The sequence below is a fragment of the Lutra lutra genome, chromosome 14 (genome assembly GCF_902655055.1).
Source record: "Lutra lutra chromosome 14, mLutLut1.2, whole genome shotgun sequence".
Taxonomy (NCBI): domain Eukaryota; kingdom Metazoa; phylum Chordata; class Mammalia; order Carnivora; family Mustelidae; genus Lutra; species Lutra lutra.
In genome coordinates, this window is record NC_062291.1 from 29,679,079 (window position 1) to 29,700,529 (window position 21,451).

The window sequence follows — 21,451 nt, forward strand, 5'->3', positions numbered from 1 at the left end:
CAGTATCATGCTGTTCGGATTCTATGGCTTTGTAATATACTTTCACTTCAGGGAGCATGATGCCTTTAGCTTTGTTCTTTCTCAAGATTGCTTTGGCTATTTAGGATCTATTATGATTCCATTTATTCTATCTCCGTGAAAAATGTCATTGGCATTTGATAGGGATTACACTGAGTCTATAAATTGCTTTAGATAGTATGAACATTTTAGTAATATTAATTCTTCCAGTCCATGAACATGGAGTATCTTTTCATTTATTTGTCTCTTCTTCAATTTCATGCATCAATGTCTTACAGTTTTCAGTGTACAGGTCTTTCACATTCTTGGATAAATTTATTCCTAAGTATTTTATTCTCTTGGATGCAATTGTAAATGTGATTTTTTTCTTAATTTCTCTTCTTGATAGCTTGTTACTAGTATATTAAAATACATTTTTTAAATTTTGTACCTACATCTCTATTGAATTTGTTTATTATTCCTACCAATTTTTTGGTAAAATCTTTAGGGTTTTTCTATATATAAAGTCATGCCTTCTTATAAAAATATCTATTTCTATTCATTTGCTCATTTCTCTAGCATCTAGGACAATACCTGGCATATAATACATGTTCAATGATCATTTATTGAATGCATGAATGAATTAAAAAAGAAGAGAAAAAGAGAATGAAGGGAGGAAGGAGAAGGAGAGCAGGAGTAATTTATACTATAAACTGGTCCAAGAGTATAGAAGGTCCATTTCAGGCTTATCTAATAGCTTAGATGATTGTGAGCTTGTAGGACATATATGACATCATAGAGCAAGGTCACACCTTGACCATTAAGTTGTGTGTTGCTGTCCCTTAAATCTTAGGAAATTCCTGGCCTTGACACTTCAGATAATGTATCTCCTCCATTTGTTCTCTTCTCTCCTTTGGGGACTTTAATTCTACATATGTTAAAATTATTGAGCATACCTCAAATATCTTTGATACCTTGTCTGGTTTTTCCTTTTCTTTCTTTTTCAGTGCTTTATTTTGTGTTTTTCAGTTCACTATCGTTGTGTTTTACTGTGTTCAACCTATTCTATTTCTCCATCAATTTCTTTTTTTTTTTAATTTATTATTTGACAGAGAGAGATACAGCGATAGAGGGAACACAAGCAGGGGGAGTGGGAGAGGGAGAAGCAGGCTTCCTGCTGAGCAGGGAGCCCAACCCAGGGCTAGATCCCAGGACCCTGGGATCATGACCAGAGCTGAAGCAGATACTTAAAGACTGAACCACCCAGGCGCCCCTCTCCATCAAATTCTTAACTTCAGGTAGAGCTTGTGTCAGCTCAAGAATATCTGCTTATTTTTGTGAATCTCGGTTCTCAGATAATTGAACATACTAATTAATCACAAATATTTTATTTTTTTAAAGATTTTTATTTATTTATTTGACAGACAGAGATCACAAGTAGGCAGAGAGGCAAGCAGAAGGTAGGGCGGTGGGGGAAGCAGGCTCCCCACTGAGCAGAGAGCCTAATGCGGGGTTCGATCCCAGTACCCTGGGATCATGACCTGACCCGAAGGCAGAGGCTTTAACCCATTGAGTCACCCAGGTGCCCCAACCACAAATATTTTAAAGACCTATTAGTTAGCTGCAATATCTAGGTCATCTACTTGCCTGCTTCAAATGTGTATGTTTTTCTTTTGATTATTAGTCAGAGTTTTACCTATTGGTATGTCTAGTCACTATTTTATCACATGATAGAAAGTATGTATAGAGGAACCTCAGAATCTCAAATGATGTTATCTTTCTTCAGAGCAGGTTTCCCCTTTCTATTTTAGGGAGATGAGAGGCTGATACTCTCAAGGCAATCAAGGATTCAGCTGGGTTGGGAGTAGGATGAAATTTTAGGAAAATAGGTGTTCGTCTACCCCCTTGTTTATTTGTGTTCCTGAACTTTGGCACTCCTGGATTTTGACTGAGTGCATAGTAGATTTTTATCTTCTCAATCCTTAAAGAATACGAGAGGAATTCTTTTAGAAGTTTCAGTTTATTTCTTTATCCTCACCACCAAACAGCTAAAAACAACAACAGCAACAACAACAACAACAACAACAAAAACAAAAAACAAAAAAAAAAAAAAACACACACACAGCTAACATCTTCAAGAAGAGTTCTGGCCTGTGTTTGAGTTTGGCACGTCTCTCCTGCCAAGTCATTTTATTTGTTTATTTGTTCCCTAAATACCAAAAGCCTGGTTAGGCTTTCACTCTACCTTTTAGAAGCTTTTAGCCTACCCGCCCCCCGCTGCCCCCACTTCTTATGTGACCTCAGAACACACCAAACATCCAATGGAGAAAGTTTCCAATTTGTCATCCCAACCTTTAACAATCACTAGCTTTTCTTACTCCCAGAAGACACTTTCTACCTGGGCCAAATCCAATCCTCAGACTGTACTAAGAATTAGTAAATGCCTTCAGGGAAAGAAATAAATGACTATCAGTAGCATGCCTTAGAATTGTTCTCCTTTCTGAAATTTTAGTTCAGTTGGCCCTTTTTGTTTCCACAGCTCTAGGAAGTATAGGTAAGTTATCGGGGTTGTTCTAGGTATTGCAAAAGAAAAACTGGCCTGCCATAACCTACTTGGAAATGGAAAAGCAATTATATTTTAATAGCTCTAACTAGTTTTTAAAACTCCTTATACTAAGAAAAAAAAAAAAAAAAAAAACTCCTTATACTGAAACAAAATGGACTCTCCTGCATTTTCCATTCATTGTCTTAATTTTGAAATCTGGAAAATCATACAAATATTTGATTCTCTTTTATTTCTTCACCTATTTGAAGAATCATTTCCCTTAAATCCTTTTTTCCTCCAGTCTCAATACCAAAAAATTCTACTTATTTTTTTATATTTATATTGTTTGGCATCCTGATCATCCCCTTCAGGAAACATTCCAGTTTGCCAATATCCCTCTTAATATGCAAATATGAAAAAATATATATTAGCTGCTGTCATAAAGCTCAGTGAAGGAAAAGAGACAGAACCTTATGCGAAGATTAATAAACTTACAAAAGAAGATATCTGATGAGCCATTTTTAAAATAAGATGAACAAAAGAGCAAAAAATCATGTTATCAAAGAAAGAAATTATACAAAATAGAGATAAGAAGAAATGAAAGCTTTTAAAATGAATTAAAGCTCCTAAAAATACTAAACATAACAAAAAGAACACTATTCTTTTCAAAGCCTTTTTGCACAGATTCTTAGAAATAGATCACATTTTATACTTTGCTTAACTCAGAAAATTTAAGTGTCTTTTGCCCAATGTCTAAATGTAATTAACTAGATAGATTTTCTTGGTTCAGATACAGATATTTATTTTACACAGTTATACCCAGAGGTACCAGATTACCAAAGAGTGTCAAGTAAGTACTTTTAATAGAGGAATTTTATGAAATTCCTTTTAAACCTTTTATTATTAAACCTAAAATTCCTTTTAAACCTTATCATAAAAGTTTAACTAGAAATGATCTACTAAAAACAGACAGTTTGGGGCGCCTGGGTGGCTCAGTGGGTTAAAGCCTCTGCCTTCGGCTCAGGTTGTGATCCCAGGGTCCTGGGATCGAGAGAGGCTGCTTCCACCTCTCTCTCTGCCTGCCTCTCTGCCAACTTGTGATATCTGTCTGTCAAATAAATTTTAAAAAACTTTAAACAATAAAAACATAAAAAAATAAAAATAAATAAAAACAGACAATTCTATTATTCAAAGAGAAATGTCCATGATAAATTCTCTCTTATACTAGCTAAGGACATGTATTTGGAACACAAAATACATTTCTTAATATTATTATTAAGGATTCATTTTGTATACATATAATATATTCTCTATATGTTTATTACTATATAGATGTAGATTTCATACATTTAAAAATCAAACTACAACTAAAATGGTCAGTATTTTAACAAGGAAGATTTAATTCTAAAAATATATAGCTCTCTATCACCCTTTAACATATTAAGCAAATACCTGTGTAACTACTTCCCTCTCTTTAAGTATTTAGGGATGCATTTGGCACCTGAGGTGTCTACTTTGAGCTTCTAATAATATGTTTGTTTTCCCAGAGCTGTTGGTGCCTGAAAAATTCATAGATACATTTGCAGTGACTGTAGTTTAGAGAATAAGGACACGAATTTGGCTCTTTTGTGTTGCTTCTAAGAATTTCTCTGAAAATAAATGCCGTTTAATATGTTCTTAACTGAGTAAGTTTATGTAAAACATCATGACCAAAAATCTAAATTTGAAAAAAAAAAATCAAATCCTGAATCCCCCTTTACCTCTAAGTATAAGCAGCAGTAGTCTATGTTTAAAACTATAGTAACAGGAAGAAGTATTCCACCCCACAATTAGCCATAAGATTAGAGGGGGGAAAATAACCCTGAGAGAGGTGCCAATCTTACTTAAATTCATGGCAAGAAGTAAATGAGAGCAGAGTTGACTTAGGCCTGGGCACAAATGTGACACCAGCCATTATTAAAATGGGAAAGAGATAAGAGAGGTGAAGTTGGAGATATTTAAGATAAGCTTCTCTAACTTTATGAGACTGTATACTTGCCATGTTTAATATTTTATCATAGTAAGATACAAATGAAACTCTTCAGTCCAGCAAATTAGACGAACCCAAGCTGCCACTAGGAGGCAAAAGAAAAGCTATTATAAACATTCAGAAGTTTGAGCTAATGCAAAGTGCCTAACACGTTGCCTGGCACCTCGTAAGTGCTCATTACTATTAATTGAGTTGAATATTAATTGAACTATAGCTTTACTAAAAGCATGCTTCCTGAGTTAGGAGGCCTGGGCAAATGGCGCTAAAATTAACTGACAAATTCAAAACCACCTATTTTTAAAATGCATGATAAGCAACACAGGAAGCTTTTACAACTAGCCAGCAAAATCCGAGCTTTCAATCAATAATTTCTTTCACCGAGGTGTGAAGCATAGAGTGGATCCAGAAGCACAGATGGTATTTTACATCTGCACATGCAATTTCCTTTTTCTCTGTTTTTTTATATAAACCTCTATTTCATTTTTTTAAAAAAGAATGATAGAATTTACCAGTAAAATGTAGCACTACTTACTGCCTTTGGAAATGTTGCTCACCTCCATTTCACATTTTTAGCAGCGATTTAACTATCTTTCCGCATGTGTAGAAAGATTTCTTTTTAAAGTATAAACTCCCCTCTACTATATCCTGAATAATTTCAGAAGGTTCAGTTCCTCCAGAGATCTAAAACTTTTCTGGTATTTAAAGTAAATACTTCTCCTCATCCTTACCCCTAACTATTTTCTTAAAATCAGTGCTAACTTTTCATAGATTCTTAAGGCCAAAATAAATCTTGGAGATCATGTTAATGCAAACGTCTCTTCAATATATGAGTAATGAAGTCCTAGCAAGGTTGGTGACTTGCTTAAGTCACTTTGCTGGCTCATGCAAGGGAGATGAGGAAGCACCCTGCTTCACAGTCCACAATCACAGAACAACATGTAAAGAGACCAACATTTTAACCACATCTCCAAAACATTGATTTCCAGACTCCATTAGAATGCAAAGCCGTTATCCTTTTAAAGTAAGCCAGATTCATTTGAGGATATAAAGAAATATTATTTTCAAAATCTAAGGGTATTTCTCAAGGAATTAAATTCAAGTATCATGTTTCATAATCATATTACATTAAAAAGGTAAAACATTAAAATCATATTGGACCTGGAGACTATAGTGACTATATGGTGACTATAGCTGTGACTATAGTTCAAAAATAATAATTAACAATAATAATATCAAATTGTAAATTTTGGTCAGGGATTAAATAGCAATACTACAACATAAACAAGAAAAATATTTAAAAAAGAAATATTCCATTTACCTTTAGAAATGTATCCTACTGAAATAAACAAAGGAGTTGATATATTCTCTGACTGTCATGCTGATTACTCTGGCCCAGATTGCTCTTCTGAACCCCAGATTTGAATGAAGTTACTCTCCAACATTTCCATTAGGCTATGTCAAAACTGCTACATCTCTATCATGTCTTATACCAAACTCACAACCAAAGAAATCGCGAACCCATTCCCTTGCAGTGTATCCCATTTCAGTGAATACCCCCCACGTCAGGACACTTGTGTTTCCAGAAACCCACACATCCTTGAGATCTTCTCACTCACCCCCATTCTTAATCCCTTCACCAGATCCTGTCACTCCACTAAATACTCCTGACATTTATCGAACTCCCTCTATCGCAGGGCTACCACCCCCTTCTCTACTGCCTTCTCAGTTCTCTAGTGGGTCCTCCAGTAGCCTCCCAATAGTTTTGTACACATCTGCTCTTGCCTTTAGTCCTCTTTCCTCTCCAGAATGGTCTTTCTGTAATTACAAATCATGTCACTTTCCTGATTAAAATCCTTCATTGGCTTCCAATTGCTTTATAACACCTAAACCTTAAAAACAAACATACCCAAAATGACCTAAAAGAAACTAATTATGTGGCCCTAACAGCCTCTTGATCCCACCTCAAACGCGCCTCTGTCCCACCCCTAGTCCCTTTTCTGCAGTTTCTAGTTCCACTATTCTGGACTCTCCTGCCCTTGCCTGCCTCTGATCTTTTGTCCTGTTCTGTTGGCTTGATGCACATGTCTTCCCACCTTCACTCATCTGCTCACTCAACTCAACTCTCATGAAACTTTTGTAAGGAAACCTTCCATGATATACCTCCCTGCAAGACTAGTTGTGTATGACTCCTCCAGACCCAACATCAAAATTTATATTTTTATGTGACTATTTTATGTATAACCTCTTACTATAATATCTATTTTTATTACTTACTCACCCCACTAGCACCTAGGATAGTAGCTGACACATAATACCTCTTCAATGATCACTTACTGAATGGATGAAACAATTAATAAAGGTGAGAGAAAGAGAGGAATGGAGAGGGGAAGGAGAATGAGGACAGGAATGATTTATAATATGAAACACACCAAGAGCTTAAAAAGTTCCACTTCAAGTTTATTTTTAGCTAACTGTGAACTAGTAGGACATACATTCTAGGTCATAGGCTAAGGTCACACTTTGACCAAACTAATCCAAGTTGCCCAAACCCCAGTTTATAGGCTTTCCCTCAGGGGTAACCACCACATGTAAGAGTATCCTGAAAGCCTTCCATTTTAAGAATACCATTTTCAGTCTTTTTGTAAAGTTCAGTAAACCCTTCAAATGGGCACTGAGTTCCCCAGTGCAACTCCAAGTCCTGGAGAGACTCATATCTACATCTAAAACTGCACAGCTACAGTGCTTACTAACTAGTCATATACATTGTAGAAAGCCCTAAAGTATGATTGCTTTAAAACATGACTGCTATAAAGTACGCATGTGTGTGTGTGTGTGTGTGTTGTGTGCATTTGTGTCTCTAAGGTAGAGGAGCAAATCAGCAGAGAAGTGATTGAGAGAGGTAGCAATAAAATGTTACTCCCCACTAAATAATTTAGGAAAACAGAATCAAGGCAACTGTTATAGTTTATAAATTTTTCTCCCTTGTCCTTTTAACATCAGAATCCTCAAAATTCAGGGTGAGTCTAGCAGGCCAAATATAATTACAAGAATGCAAAAGCAGAGAGAGATAGGAAATGCCAACATGCTATAGTAGAGCACTCTATTTGATTATGTAACTTAGAATATTGATATAATTTGGCTCCCATTAAGAGTTTTCTTAAATTGGAATACAATTTCTAAGACACTCTTAATCCACTTCAACTGGAACTTACACCATGAATTTCAAGTTACCAATATTCATAATATTTGGGAGGGCAAGACATAATCCATATTTATAAGTTTTAGAGACAAGATTTGCATTCCCAGTTTGGTTTCCCTCATCTCTGTTGACCATATTTTTTTTGTGGGGGGTTATTTTTGAGATTCATTCAGGAGCACAGGCCATACATAAGAAAGTCTGCGTTATAAACTCAACGGAAGAGTCCTAGGGTTTGAAGAAGCCACCATAAACACAGACATGAGTGTCCATGGCCCAGCTCGCTGCCAACTTTCTGCCACAGGTACAGAAGGAACACAGTGATAGAGCAGGGCCTAAATCTAAGATCTGGGAGATATGCACTTTAAGGTAAAATTTGTACCTAATTTTTTTAGGTAATAATTTGTACTTTTAGAAAGTCCCTAGGAAGCCAATAAATCTATGAATATCTCCTCTGGGCCAAGTAAGACAATAGAAAACAAAGTAGTTGCTATCAAGCGTCTGTGATAAAATTGGGAAGATAAGGCATAATTCATCATAAGATACTCACTAACATAGCAGTTTATATAAAGTACTGGGGAAGAAGTAAAATAAAAAATTGCTACAGTTCAGAGAAGCATGGCTTCAGAAGTTTTTTTGGTTTGGTTTTTTTCTAGAGGCTTCATATAATAGGTAGAATTTAACCTAGCTCCTGGTCGGATCCAGAAAGGCAGGGAAGAGGTAGCAAGGGGAAACCAGGATGAGTGATAACCCCAAATGCTTGCATTTCTTTATAAGGAGGCCCTTTCTTTCAAGAAAAAAGAAAAAATCATCCCTGTTACATAAACAAATAGATTGTTTTGCAGGTTAGAGACATTTTCTGCTGGATTAGGTTTTGAAATTGTATTTTTCCACTTATCTTACAGCATCCATAAGGGGGTAGAGATAGAAACATCAGGGGCCCCTGGGTGGCTCAGTGGGTTAAAGCCTCTGCTTTCGGCTCAGGTCATGATCCCAGGGTCCTGGGATCGAGCCCCACATCGGGCTCTCTGCTCAGCAAGGAGCCTGCTTTCCTTCCTCTCTCTCTGCCTGCCTCTCTGCCTACCTGTGATCTCTGTCAAATAAATTAAAAAAAAAAAAATTTTAGAAACATCAGCAGGTTAATTTCTACCTTTCACAGAGATTTTGCTGTTCCAATTTAAAACAAAACTACTGAGGTATGGAACAAAATTGCGGAAGTCAGGAATATATTTGGAGAAACTGATGTTAATGAAAAAACCTGGACTAGGGACAGAATTCCCATTTAGAGTGTTTTATTGTTAAGTCTCAAAAATATAACAGATTTGCTGACACAAATTTTCTTCTCCTCAGAGAGGAAAGTTATTATTTTATTATTTGTCATTCTTATGCTTAAGCCTGCTCATTGGTATTTAATCAGCAGGCATCATCTTCCTCCTTTTACAGAAGTGCAGAGAAAAGGAGAAGTAACATGCCTAAAGCTAAACAGTAAATCAGTATCCCATTCTAGAATGACAATTCTCAATCCTTTCAATTTAGTTGGATATTTGATACTTGAACTATGATACAAAATTTTCACTAATAAGCCAACCACTCTAATCATGTCCAAATGTTTCTCTCTCCTTCCTCGGTTCTGATAGACGGAGCTTATAAATTTTTGAGCACTTCAACTTGATTGCATCTCAAATATAGATTAATGTGGCAACAGTAATAATTATTGGAAAAATGACTGTTGGCAGAAGCATTTAAAAAATTCTTAATTCTCTCAGCTCTATATTCAACTATATATTGAATAAGAATATGAAAGTTACGGGCGCCTGGGTGGCTCAGTTGGTTAAGCGACTGCCTTCGGCTCAGGTCATGATCCTGGAGTCCCAGAATCGAGTCCCGCATCAGGCTCCCAGCTCCATGGGGAGTCTGCTTCTCCCTCTGACCTTCTCCTCGCTCATGCTCTCTCTCACTGTCTCTCTCTCTCTCAAATAAATAAATAAAATGTTTAAAAAAAAAGAATATGAAAGTTACAAGCAATGAACTATGTAGAAAAAGGACACAGGACATAGGACATGATGGAGTGTTTCAATCAATCAGGAATAATATTATAATCACCCCCTTTCGCTTATTGAGAACTTACTATTCCAGAAATCACACATATATTATCTCCAGTGCTAACAACACAACTCTAAGTAGAGATTATGAGATCCATTTAACCAGCACCAATATTGTGGCTCAGAGATTAATGAACTGGCCCATGGTCACTCAACTAGTAAGTGGTGACTCACCCTTTGCTTTCCATCCTCATTGCTAGTACCTGTACCTGATCTCGGGTCTTCATCACCTCTCACCTACCATTTTGCTGTATTCTCACGAATGTACATCCACCTATTGCTGCTTCCCCATAAGTATCACTTGTTCCTGCCAGTTGGAGTAGTTCAGTCCCCCGACTAGCCATCTATCTCGAGCCTCTTTGCCTCTGCCTGGGATAGTTTTCCTGGTTTTTTTTTTGTTGTTGTTTTTTTTTCCTAGTGAGTTTCTTCTTCCTTCAGGACTCAGCTTAGGAGCCCTCTTTCTGAAGAATTTCCTGACCCCAGCCTAGCAGAGCAGGTGATACTCTCCTCTGAGGCCACTGCATAACCCCATTAAAGGCTGAGCTTACTCACTGTTTACATCTACAGGCATGGATCCCTCCAAGAGACTGGGCGCTCCTCGAAAACAGGAACCATGCTTCAGTTATCTTTAAATTACCAGCACCTAGAACAGTGCCTGAAACCTAGCTGGTATTTGATAAACAGGAATACTTCTACCACATGGGGTAGAAATGTAAGCTGAACACAAAATGACTACAGATGACATGGAGCATGTTAATTCTCTTCCCATTACAATGTCATTGAGGTTGCAGTTAGCAAAGGAACCAAAATGTTTTCTTTCAAAGCTATGGAGAGAATTTTTTTAAAATTGCAAATCAAAGAATTTTTATGCTGTGTTTTAGTTAAAAATTAGATCAGTTACTCCTTCTTTTGCTGTTCATTTCCCCTGTTATATTTATTAATTATCAAAGATATTAGTTAGTTTGAACAACTGCTTGCTCCCTTATAGTCCATCTGTGCTCTCTTCTCAATAATGCATTGAAGTCGTAAGTGCTAGATTTATTGCCTCAGTGATTTCCATGGCACAAATTGTGATTTCACTACAGCACTGAGCAGAAGGGAGAGCTAATGGGCAAGGCAGAAAATGCTTAATCAATATCACTCGTGGCATAAGTTGAAAACCCTAAACCCCCAAGCAGATTTGGAAAAGGGCTACACTCAAGGCCCCAGTCTCTAGAAATGCATTTACTGCACCATGAAGTTGAGAATCATTTTCTTTCCTCCCAAATTCTCAATTACTCCACAGGCCTCTTAGGCACTCACTGAATCTATGAGTTGCTCAGCTGATCCACAGGAGAAGAAATTCCTGAAGGAATGTGTTGGAAATATATTATTTCCAGGAAGGCCCTATGTCCTCCCCCACAAATAATGTTTTTTTTTTTTTTTTTTAAGATAAAGTATGTATTCTACATCAACACAGAGAAGAAAATTTCAGACATTGAGTGCTAAAAGAGATCTTGAAGATCAGGTCTCAAACCTTGGAACTGGGAGAAGCACCTCTAACCTGGGTAGTCCCAGGGATGGACCATAATATTATGAGTCAAGAGACTAACCAGATTTTGGTGACCAGAAACCATCAACTTCCTATATTAATTAAATTCTCATGAGCAGAGTGTAACGTGAATGCTGAACCAGGCAGACATTTCTGTAGTAGTCATGCCTTCTGACAGAAGCCACCTGTGTGTTCTGACAATAAAGCAACTGTGGGCGTTGGGGTCAGGAGGAACAAGTGTGATCTGGGAATCACTAAGCATCCTGTATAAAGACTTCTGCGTTATTAAATTTCTTAAAACTTCGAATCCCTTTAAATACCCACAGAAGCTACCTAAGTTATTAGAGAAAGAGTCTTCCTTTCTTCAAAACCATGTTGCTAATGTTGTCAAGTAAAAAGAAAGGGCCCAAGATGTAGCCCCAGCACCATGACACAAATATAAGCCACATAGCTGCCTCCAGACTTAACACACTGTGAGGAACCAACAATCAATATAATGGTCACAAACAGATCCAATACATTTCCCGATGTTCTTTCATGGGGACACTATCAAGGAAATGTCTCAATGTTAAAAAGGGTAGTTTTATTTTTCCTGCCATCGCCATCCCTAAAACAGAATGACCCTATCCCACTATGTTACTTTTCATTGTCTACCACAGCCCAACATTTCAAAAATGTTCTTGGAATTTTTTTTATTATTGTTTTTAAAGATTTTATTTGCTTATTTCACAGGCAGAGATCACAAGTAGGCAGAGAGGCGGGCAGAGAAAGAGAGGGGGAAGTAGGCTTCCCGTCAAGCAGAGAGCCCGATGTGGGGTTCGATCCCAGTACCCTGGCTGGGATCATGACCTGAGCTGAAGGCAGAGGCTTTAACCCACTGAGCCACTCAAGCGCCCCGGTTGTTGGAATTTTATGCGTGAACTGTTATTTTCTAGAATTATGTGAACTGTTATTTTCTAGAATTTTCCATTCTTAATTTATATTTTTAAATTTTCCTTCAGAAGAAGCTAAGAAAACCTGCATTATTCAGTTACTAGTAGTTGCAGCTCAACAATAAGATCTAGTTCATTTATTTAAGAAACTGTGTAGCTTTGCTCCTACTCTGCCACTTCTTATGTGTCCCAATTTCATGTCCTATAATAAAAAATTATAAAATCATTGAAAATAAATAAATAAGTCATTCAAAATACATTAGTTCTTCCCCTAGGCATTTGGGATGGTTCCCATTACACACTTTTAAGAAGTCCAATTTACTTACAAAAACTACAAATATTAAAAAAAAAAACCCAAATATTTTATTAAAATGTAAGCTGAAACTAAAAAAAAAAGCATATAAGAAAAGAATAAAAACAAAAGGTAAGAAAAATCTAATCAGTTCTCTATTAGGATGAGAGAGAGAGACATGGTAAATTCAGTAGATAATATAATCATTTTCCAAAGTCAATACAATTCAAAAAAGAGTTGCCTTGTTTTGACAAAATTTCTCAAAGAGGGTGAGATCAGAGGCTCCACTGTTTCCTTACAAACACAAAATATCATAGGCCAAAAGCCTTCTTTGTATCTATACTCAAAACTAGTCTCAAGTTTACCAATTTTTTAACTTCCTATTCACATATACTAAAGGAGGATAGAAGCTCAGCAACAGCAGATGATCTATCCTCATATCTATTATGTCTTGAATTATCCTCAAATGTTTGACACAATTCTATGCCTGAAGTGAGAAAGGGTAATAGGAAGAAAATACCCAGGATGCTCCTGTTGGAAGAAAGTCACTAACCATTACCAAGTTTTGGGGGTGTGTGTATGTGTGTGTGTATGTGTGTGTGTGTGTGTGTGTATACACAAACATATACTATGCTTATATACATAAAATATGCATATATAAATGTATACTTATCATACATTATAAATTATACACAATATATAATATACTGTGCTTATATATAATATGTTTATATTAGCTCATGTAATATCAGAACCCCATTAATATATTTTAAAACTAAATCTCAGGGGACAATTTTGGATCTTAAGAATATATCAGTATAAAAATTTATTTATAATTCTGGAGTGCTGGGTAGCTCAGTTGGTTAAGTGTCCCACTTGATCTCAGCTCAAGTCTTGATCTCAGGGTCGTGACTTTTGTTTAAAAACAAAAACAGGGGGAGCTTTGCGCAGTGGCAGTATTGTAGCCAATGAGGTTTATCCGAGGCGCGATTACTGCTAATTGAAAAACAAGAACAGGGTCCCCTGGGTGGGTCAGTGGGTTAAAGTCTCTGCCTTTGGCTCTGGTCATGATCCCAGAGTCCTGGGATCAAGCCTCGCATCGGGCTCTCTGCTCAGCTGGGAGACTGCTTCCCTTCCTCTCTCTCTGCCTGCCTCTCTGCCTACTTGTGATCTCTGTCTGTCAAATAAATAAAATCTTTAAAAAAATAAAAATAAAAAAATAAAAAACAAAAACAAACAAAAAATCTATTTATAATTATATTCAAAGTTTCATTCAATGGAGAACTTCTTTAGTAGCCATGAGAAAATTACAAAAAACATTTTGATACCTTAGATTCAGTTTAGATTTCTAATCCTTGCATTAGATTACCTTAATTGTATATTTTTGCAAGATTCATATCAGTTTTTCCTTTCAAATCTTGGTATTTTGATAATAGATAGCTAAATAACAGAATGAAAAATTATGAATTCTTAATACTATCCATAATGATATAAGATTAAGCTTTTTCACAAAGAAGACTGTATCCCATAGAGAATCTATCTGGAATCTATTTCTATAAATTAAGAGTCATCCTTTGTTTCATCACTTATATCATTCTGGCCATTGGTTAGCAATATAAAGTATAGGACCTAACAATAAGGAAACAATAATAAAAACTTTACATAAAGTTCCCTTGTATTATTTTATAGTTGTATCTTGGGTATCAGTGAATGTCCAACCATGTTAAAAAGAGCTAAAACATACTCTCTAAGGTATCTTGATGATAATGAAGATTGCTATGCAACCTCAGGCTTGAGCTTTAAGGTCCAAATATGGCCTAAAACACTTTGATATTTTTAACTGCATTTGATATCTACTTTGAACCTTGAGTTGAAACCAAATCATTTTATTACTAATAAAACAAGGTAGGCCATTAAGATATAATACTTCACTTTTCCTTTATGTACTTTATTTTTAATTAGTTTGACCAAAGCCATAGTTGAAAAAAGATTATCTGCATACATATGTGGCTGATCATATAAGGATACAAACATTTAGTCTGTTTATGATCACTAAGAAGCTAAAGACAGACAGCCTATGAAGTAAGGTAACAGAAAATGAACCTAGTAAAGGACAGTTGTAAATCCTAGGTGAAACTGAAAAAAAAAGAGAGCGGGAGAGACTAAAATTAGAGTGAGACAATATCGGTAAACTCTAATAAAAATTAGATACTCCCCACCTCTAACATTACTTCCAATCACTCAGATCAGTCACCCCTTCCTCATAGAATCCATATGTGCTAATAAGTTAGAAGTTAATCTTTATATAAATGTCAACAAGAAGTGTTTTATTATAATATAAAAACTGTATTATCAGGACCAACTTTTTAAGGTTTATTAACTTGGGACACCTGGGTGGCTCAGTTGATTAAGTCTCCAACTCTTGGTTTCAACTCAGGTAATGATCTCATGGGTTGTGAGATAGAGGCCTCAAGCCAGGCTCTGAGCTTAGCAGGGAGGTTGCTTAAAGATCCTCTCCCTTGGCCCCTCCCCACCGCTCATGCATACTCTCTCCTTTTCTCTCAAATAAATACACCAAGTTAAAAAATAAGATAAAGTTCACTATCTTTGTGTCATATAAAAATTTGAAATAAGTTAACTATTAATGTTATATTGTTCATTATTAAATTATATTACTGAATTATTTATAGTTAATTAGATTAACTGTATCTATTAGCTCATCCTTATCTGAAGACCTTATATCTTCATTATAAATGTAAGTATATAAATGTGAACTTTGTGAAAACTAGTTCTGCGCACTGTACTAACAAGAATTTTCAAAATTTTGCTAATATACCAGCCTGTATGACCTTTGAAAAAATCTTTATTCTTTATAAAATTCATAGTCTAGATAGATAATCTACATGAAATAATAGCAATATATAAATAAGACCAAGCTAGCCAGCTCAAATATGATGTTACCTATATAAAGTCTCCCAGAAGAGGAAGATCTTTCTTTCCACTCCCACCATAACCTATACACACTTATACCCACCTAGAAGAAACAGTATTTTACTGCTTGCTTGTGAAGTCAAGGAACTGATTTTGTTCATTCAGCATCCCAAGAATACTAAATGACATATGGATGGATGGATGGACAGATAGAAGAAATGGTACATATTGTTACATACATATATTTAAATTCCGAAGAAATTCATAGCAGGAGCTCATCCCTACAGAATCAAATTATTGGAGGAGTTCTCATAAAGGCAGTATTATTTAAACTAAATCCCCAAGAGTAAGATTTTTATGCAACTTAGCAGATGTATATAGAATATTGTCCCATTTAGTTTGGAGATCATCTGAACCAAAATCTGAATTAATTTCAAAATACAGTTGAAGAAAAACTCTTTTCTAATCAGTAAATTATCACATCATTTGAAAGCTCATTTGGAAGACAGATAATAGGATTCAAGGAATCCTGAGCTGCTGCCCTCTAGGTCCTAGACAGGATGAGAAACCCTAAGAAAGTCTGGAGATCAAAGTCCTGCCAATGAAGGGTAAGTTCTCAAGTTCGGACATTTCAGAAATGAACAGCCTAGTTTATGAAGAATGTCAAAACTCCAGTAAACTAGTGGGAAATTAAAAAAAAAAAAAACAGCTGGAAAGCAAGTAGGATATCAGAAATCATGACAGAAACCCAAATATAATGCCAATGTTGAGAAAAATCCCATACGGTACCCCATCATGAGACTACAATGCCCTGTCACTCATAGAGAGAGTTCTTTCACCAGTCACTTCTGCAGCAGGACCAAACACTGTCATTTGCTGTTTTGAAATGCTGAATGCAATGAGTGATGTTCATTTATACAAACTATATTAGAAAAGCTCAGACACTGTATAACCATTATAAGATCCTTAAGTGGACTATTGCAAATACAATTTCCAGTGGGGGTTGAGGGCAGTAGGGAGAAAAACAAGGAGATTGTTTTTAAACAATTAAAAATTAGCAACTGCACCTCATTGCATAACAATATGAAGAAACAGATTTGGAAACAGCATCAAGATCAGTAGGGCCTTTGAGTCAGTCTCAATTTGGGTCCCATCACTTTACCTGGAACAGTGCCAATTTAGCAGGCATTGGGCTGTGCAGAAAGATTTACATGTAAATGAAAACAGTTTGGGGCATTTTGCTTTGCCTCAGTAGAAGAGAAACGTCACTTTTCACTGGTACTACAAAAATAAAACAGAGATTAACACAGAAGGATCCTGAGCAGAGTCCATTACCTGGAGAGCTAATTTGGCAGGTGAACCAATGTGTTTCTAGGGAGCACTAAAGAGTTTGAAAATTCAGGTGTGAGAGGTATTAAAGGACAACATTCTGAAATTTATAGGAGGAAAATCACCAAATTAAGAATAATTATTTTATTAATATTGCTAAAAAATTATGTATTTCAAATTTATAACTAATATTTATGTAATAAAATACAATGTGTTAATGTGTTAAGGTAAACTTAATTTTAAAATTTTAAATAATTACAAAATAAAGAAGGATCTTATTATTACATTATAATGCAGCACTCATCATTAGTGTGGATTTTTGAAAATTCATTGTAGCTCTCTACCTCTGTCCGAGGATCATAATGGCCTGGTCTTCGCGTCATTAGACTAAGGCGTATTTTCTTAGCCATGTAGTTCCCATAAAGCCCAGTTATCCTGGAATGAAGTTTCTTAATTCCTTCCCAACTACACTAAATACCCTTTACTGTACTACTTCATTCACTCATGTATTCATTCATCAGTGCTTACTATGTTAAAGGAATCATGTGAAACAATATAAGCCATACAGAAATGTGGTTAATCATAGATTTTTGTGCTCAAGAAGGTTATGATCTAATGTAAGATAAAATATATGCACAAATAAAAGCCACAGAAGACACAACTTCAAAATATACATACCATTAAAGAATTGTGGGAAGTTCCCTGACAATTCAAGGAAGAGAGAGAGGAAGAACAAGAATGAATAAAGAAGTAAGACAGAAATGCCAATTGGGGAAAAAAGAAAACTCTCTTCCTCTATGGAGTCATCCCTATTCCATGTGCTAAGCATGTTAGAATGGTTTGTGTTCCATCCAGAAGCCTTGAGGACAAGCACTTGTTGTATCTTCAGCATCTAGCTCACAACACCAGGCTTAGGGAAGGCATTCAGCAAATCTTTACTGAAGCAAATAAATTAATGTGTGAATTCTTCTGTATGGTTTTATAGACCCTAGCATATGAACTTATGAAAACCAATGCATATACAGTCAACCCTCATTTCTTTCTTGTTGTAAAACTGGAATAGAAGGAAACTGTTTTGTAAAGGCAAAATACATTCAGAAGTGGCAACATCATTTAAATATTTAAGATGTATTTTTTAAAATTACAAAGATAAAGGGACCTGTATTTTATAAGATTCTCCCCATTGCTTAGATGGAGTGGGAACACTACCAAGATTCCAAATTGGCACAATACACATAAAACTCAGAATTTGTTTTCTTTTTACTCTAAATGCATTTTGGTGCAAGCAATATTATGACCTTTCAAATGAAATTCTATTTTTTTTTCAGTTTGTGATTTCACTGTGCAGAAGTTCAGTATAATGTATTTTGACACAAAAGGCACTGGAAGAATTATCATCTTCCTGAATATGATGGTTTTTTTCACATTATTCTCAAGTTCCAGACACCTAAAAATTTTCAAAATCATATTGAGTCCCTGCCTTATTATCCTATAATTTTGACCTCAGGATAGCAATTGTTACTTATTTATTTATTTATTTATTTATTTATTTATTTATTTTTTGGAGACAGAGTGTATGTGTGAGCAGGGAGGGGCAGAAGGAGAGGGAGAGAGAGAATCTGAAGCAGGCTCCACACCCAGCATGAAGCACACTGCAGGGCTCGATCTCACAACCCTGAGATCATGACCTGAGCCAAAATCAAGAGTGGGATGCTTAACTGACTGAGCCACCCAGACACCCCAGCAATTGTTACTTTGGTTGGCAACTTTGCTCTTCAAAAGTACCAAAATTGGGTACCAAAGTCTGGATTACATGTAATAATTTAAAAGTATAAAAAATAGGGGTCTTTTTAAGTTGAAAGGTAACATGAATTTAGACTCATAATCAAGTACTTCATGAAAAAAATTCAAATAAATTATTAGTAGGATCAAGATAATTAAAATTAATGATCTGACAGTCTGTTGTACTCAAAGGAATTAACTATTAGAATGCTAGAGTTCCAAGAGATAGACTGTTTTTTCAAACAGATAAATCAGTTTCAAAGTAAAACATATTATCTCTGTGGAGGAGTCTATAAAAGTAAATATTAAATAACTTCTCAACAAAATAGACTCTTGCCAATAAATCTGGAAAATAACATTATTTCCAAACAAGAAAGATGGCTGGTTTGTTAGGCACCCATAAAGGATGAATGACATAATTAGTAGAATCAGCAAATCAGAGCACAGTATGTATATACATACAAATATACATATACATACGTACATACACACACACATACACACACAAATCCTTATACGTAGACAATAATCACTTGTCTCCCAAATCACCCCATCCATTGTCTCCCTTCACTCTCTTGCATAATTTATTTCCCCCAGATTTTGCCAAAGAGCAGAATTTGTGTCTTATTCATGTTTGTTTCTCACTTCCCCACTCCTGTTCTCTCCAGCATCTACCTAGAACCATTTTTACATACAGAAAGAAATAAAACAAGTATTATTTAATATAAAACAAAATAATCATACTACAGATTGATTAAGGTTTCTAATTTTTTGTACCTTTTGTTAAAAAGAGAAACTTGACATCACATAAATGGAAAAATTTCTACCCATTTCCAAGACAACACAGAAATTTCACTTTAAAATTCCTGAAAGTCTCCCTAAACAGTTCTACACATATTTGTATCTGGGAGTATATGTAAAGTTCCTGTCCCAATCCAGAATGATTTTCAGATTAGACACTTATTACAGTTTGTACTAACCAATATGAACTTAGTAAGAAGCAGAAAGCTCTGATTTTGAGCTGTTACCATCTACCCACATCACAAATCCCTGATAAACTGTTTATTTCCTGAGGACAATATGTGCATAGCAGTATCAAAAAGCTATGGTGTAGCACAGGAAATCAGGGTTCACCCTACTGGAAATAAGATTCAATTGTTGCGAAATGGTGTCTAAACAGTATCAGACACATTATATTCACTTCTCTAGGCTTCAGGGACAGTGTAAGTTAGATAAAGTGATAAATGAGCAGTAAAGCATAGAGATTAAGAAGTTAGGCAACTACTGCAACTCACTAGGTAAGTGATTTTAGGCTAATAACATAAATTAAGTCTTAGTTTTCTCAATGGTAAAATGGGGATTACTCTATTTACCTCACAGCAGCCTTTGGGAGGCTTAAGTAAGACGACCCAAGTCCAGGATGCAGCATGGTTCCTAGCACACAATAAATGCTCAGTGAAGCATAATGAATGATGTTAAGAAGGAAGATGCTAGTGGCACCTGGGTGGCTCAATGGGTTAAGCCACTGCCTTCGGCTCAGATCATGATCCCAGGGTCCTGGGGCTGATCCCCACATGGGGCTCTCTGCTCAGCGGGAAGCCTGCTTCCCTTCCTCTCTCTCTGCCTGCCTCTCTGCCTACTTGTGATCTCTGTCTGTCAAATAAATAAATAAAATCTTTAAAAAAAAAAAAAAGAAGAAGGAAGATGCTAGAAACATGTTCAGGTAGTCGTTGACGAAGAGATGGAACAAATGACCACAGCTACTGAGGTTGCTAGACAGAGAAACCAGAAATCATAAATAAATTGAGATAGAACCTGAGGAAACAGCCAGGCAGGCTTTGACACTCTCCCAAGGGAACTAAGCTACAGTGATAATGAGACTTGCTCACCCTATTTCTCATCATATAATATTTCCATTTTATCAATTGTCTCAATACTTAGAAACCAAAATAGTAATTAGTAATAAATTTTTCAAGATGGGAATCAAGCCAGTAGGGAAGATAGTTTCCATTGTTTCTTGATATTGCTCAAATGATACCAAAGATCTATGTTTCTATTTTGACTGTAAGTAAAACTACCATCCTATACACAAAGTTCATGTTTGATAGGACTGAAACAAATGTTAAACCACCCCAAACACACATCAAGTTGCACATACCTTAGCAAAACCCAAGGCTAGTCTTAAAAATCAGCTTATATACATAAACAGAGAGCAGAGACATTAAGATGAGCAAGAATAAGGTCATTAGTAAGCACATTTTGAAAAAAACTAAAACACTTCCTTAAATAAATATATATATTTTGGGGTACCTGGGTGGCTCAATTGGTTAAGCATCTGACTTCGGCTCAAGTCATGATCTCAGAGTCCTGGGATTGAGTCCCACATCAGGCTCCCTGCTCAGTGGTGAGCCTGCTTCTACCTCTCCTGCCACCCTGCTTATGCTCTCCCTCTCTCTCTCAAATAAACAAAATATTTAATAAATAAATAAATAAACAAATAAACAAATAAATAGGGGTGCCTGGGTGGATCAGTTTGTTAAACATCCAACTCCTGATTTCAGCTCAGATCATGATCTCAGGGTGCTAAGATTGAGCCCCATGAGGAGTCAGCTTGGGATTCTTTATCCCCTCCCCCTGTGCATTCTCTAAAAATAAACAAAATCTTTTTAAAAAATATTTTAGTATATATTATAAGTAGCATATCTATCTGTGTGTGTGTGTGTGTGTGTGTGTGTGTGTGTATAACAAATACAAAATTGTTATTTGTTATTTGAGGTTGTCCAAA

At 35.8% G+C, this 21,451-nt stretch overlaps 2 protein-coding genes and 1 pseudogene across 5 annotated transcripts in view; 2 read left to right on the forward strand and 1 right to left on the reverse strand.

The window, feature by feature from the left end:
* Nucleotides 1-21,451, reverse strand: part of CTNNA3 (catenin alpha 3) — a 1,776,580-nt gene that overhangs the window by 1,132,199 nt on the left and 622,930 nt on the right. The gene's annotated exons all lie outside the window — the stretch shown is intronic.
* Nucleotides 1-21,451, forward strand: part of LRRTM3 (leucine rich repeat transmembrane neuronal 3) — a 165,262-nt gene that overhangs the window by 138,624 nt on the left and 5,187 nt on the right. The window lies entirely within an intron of this gene.
* On the forward strand, nt 13,564-13,692 carry LOC125085308 (uncharacterized; annotated as a pseudogene).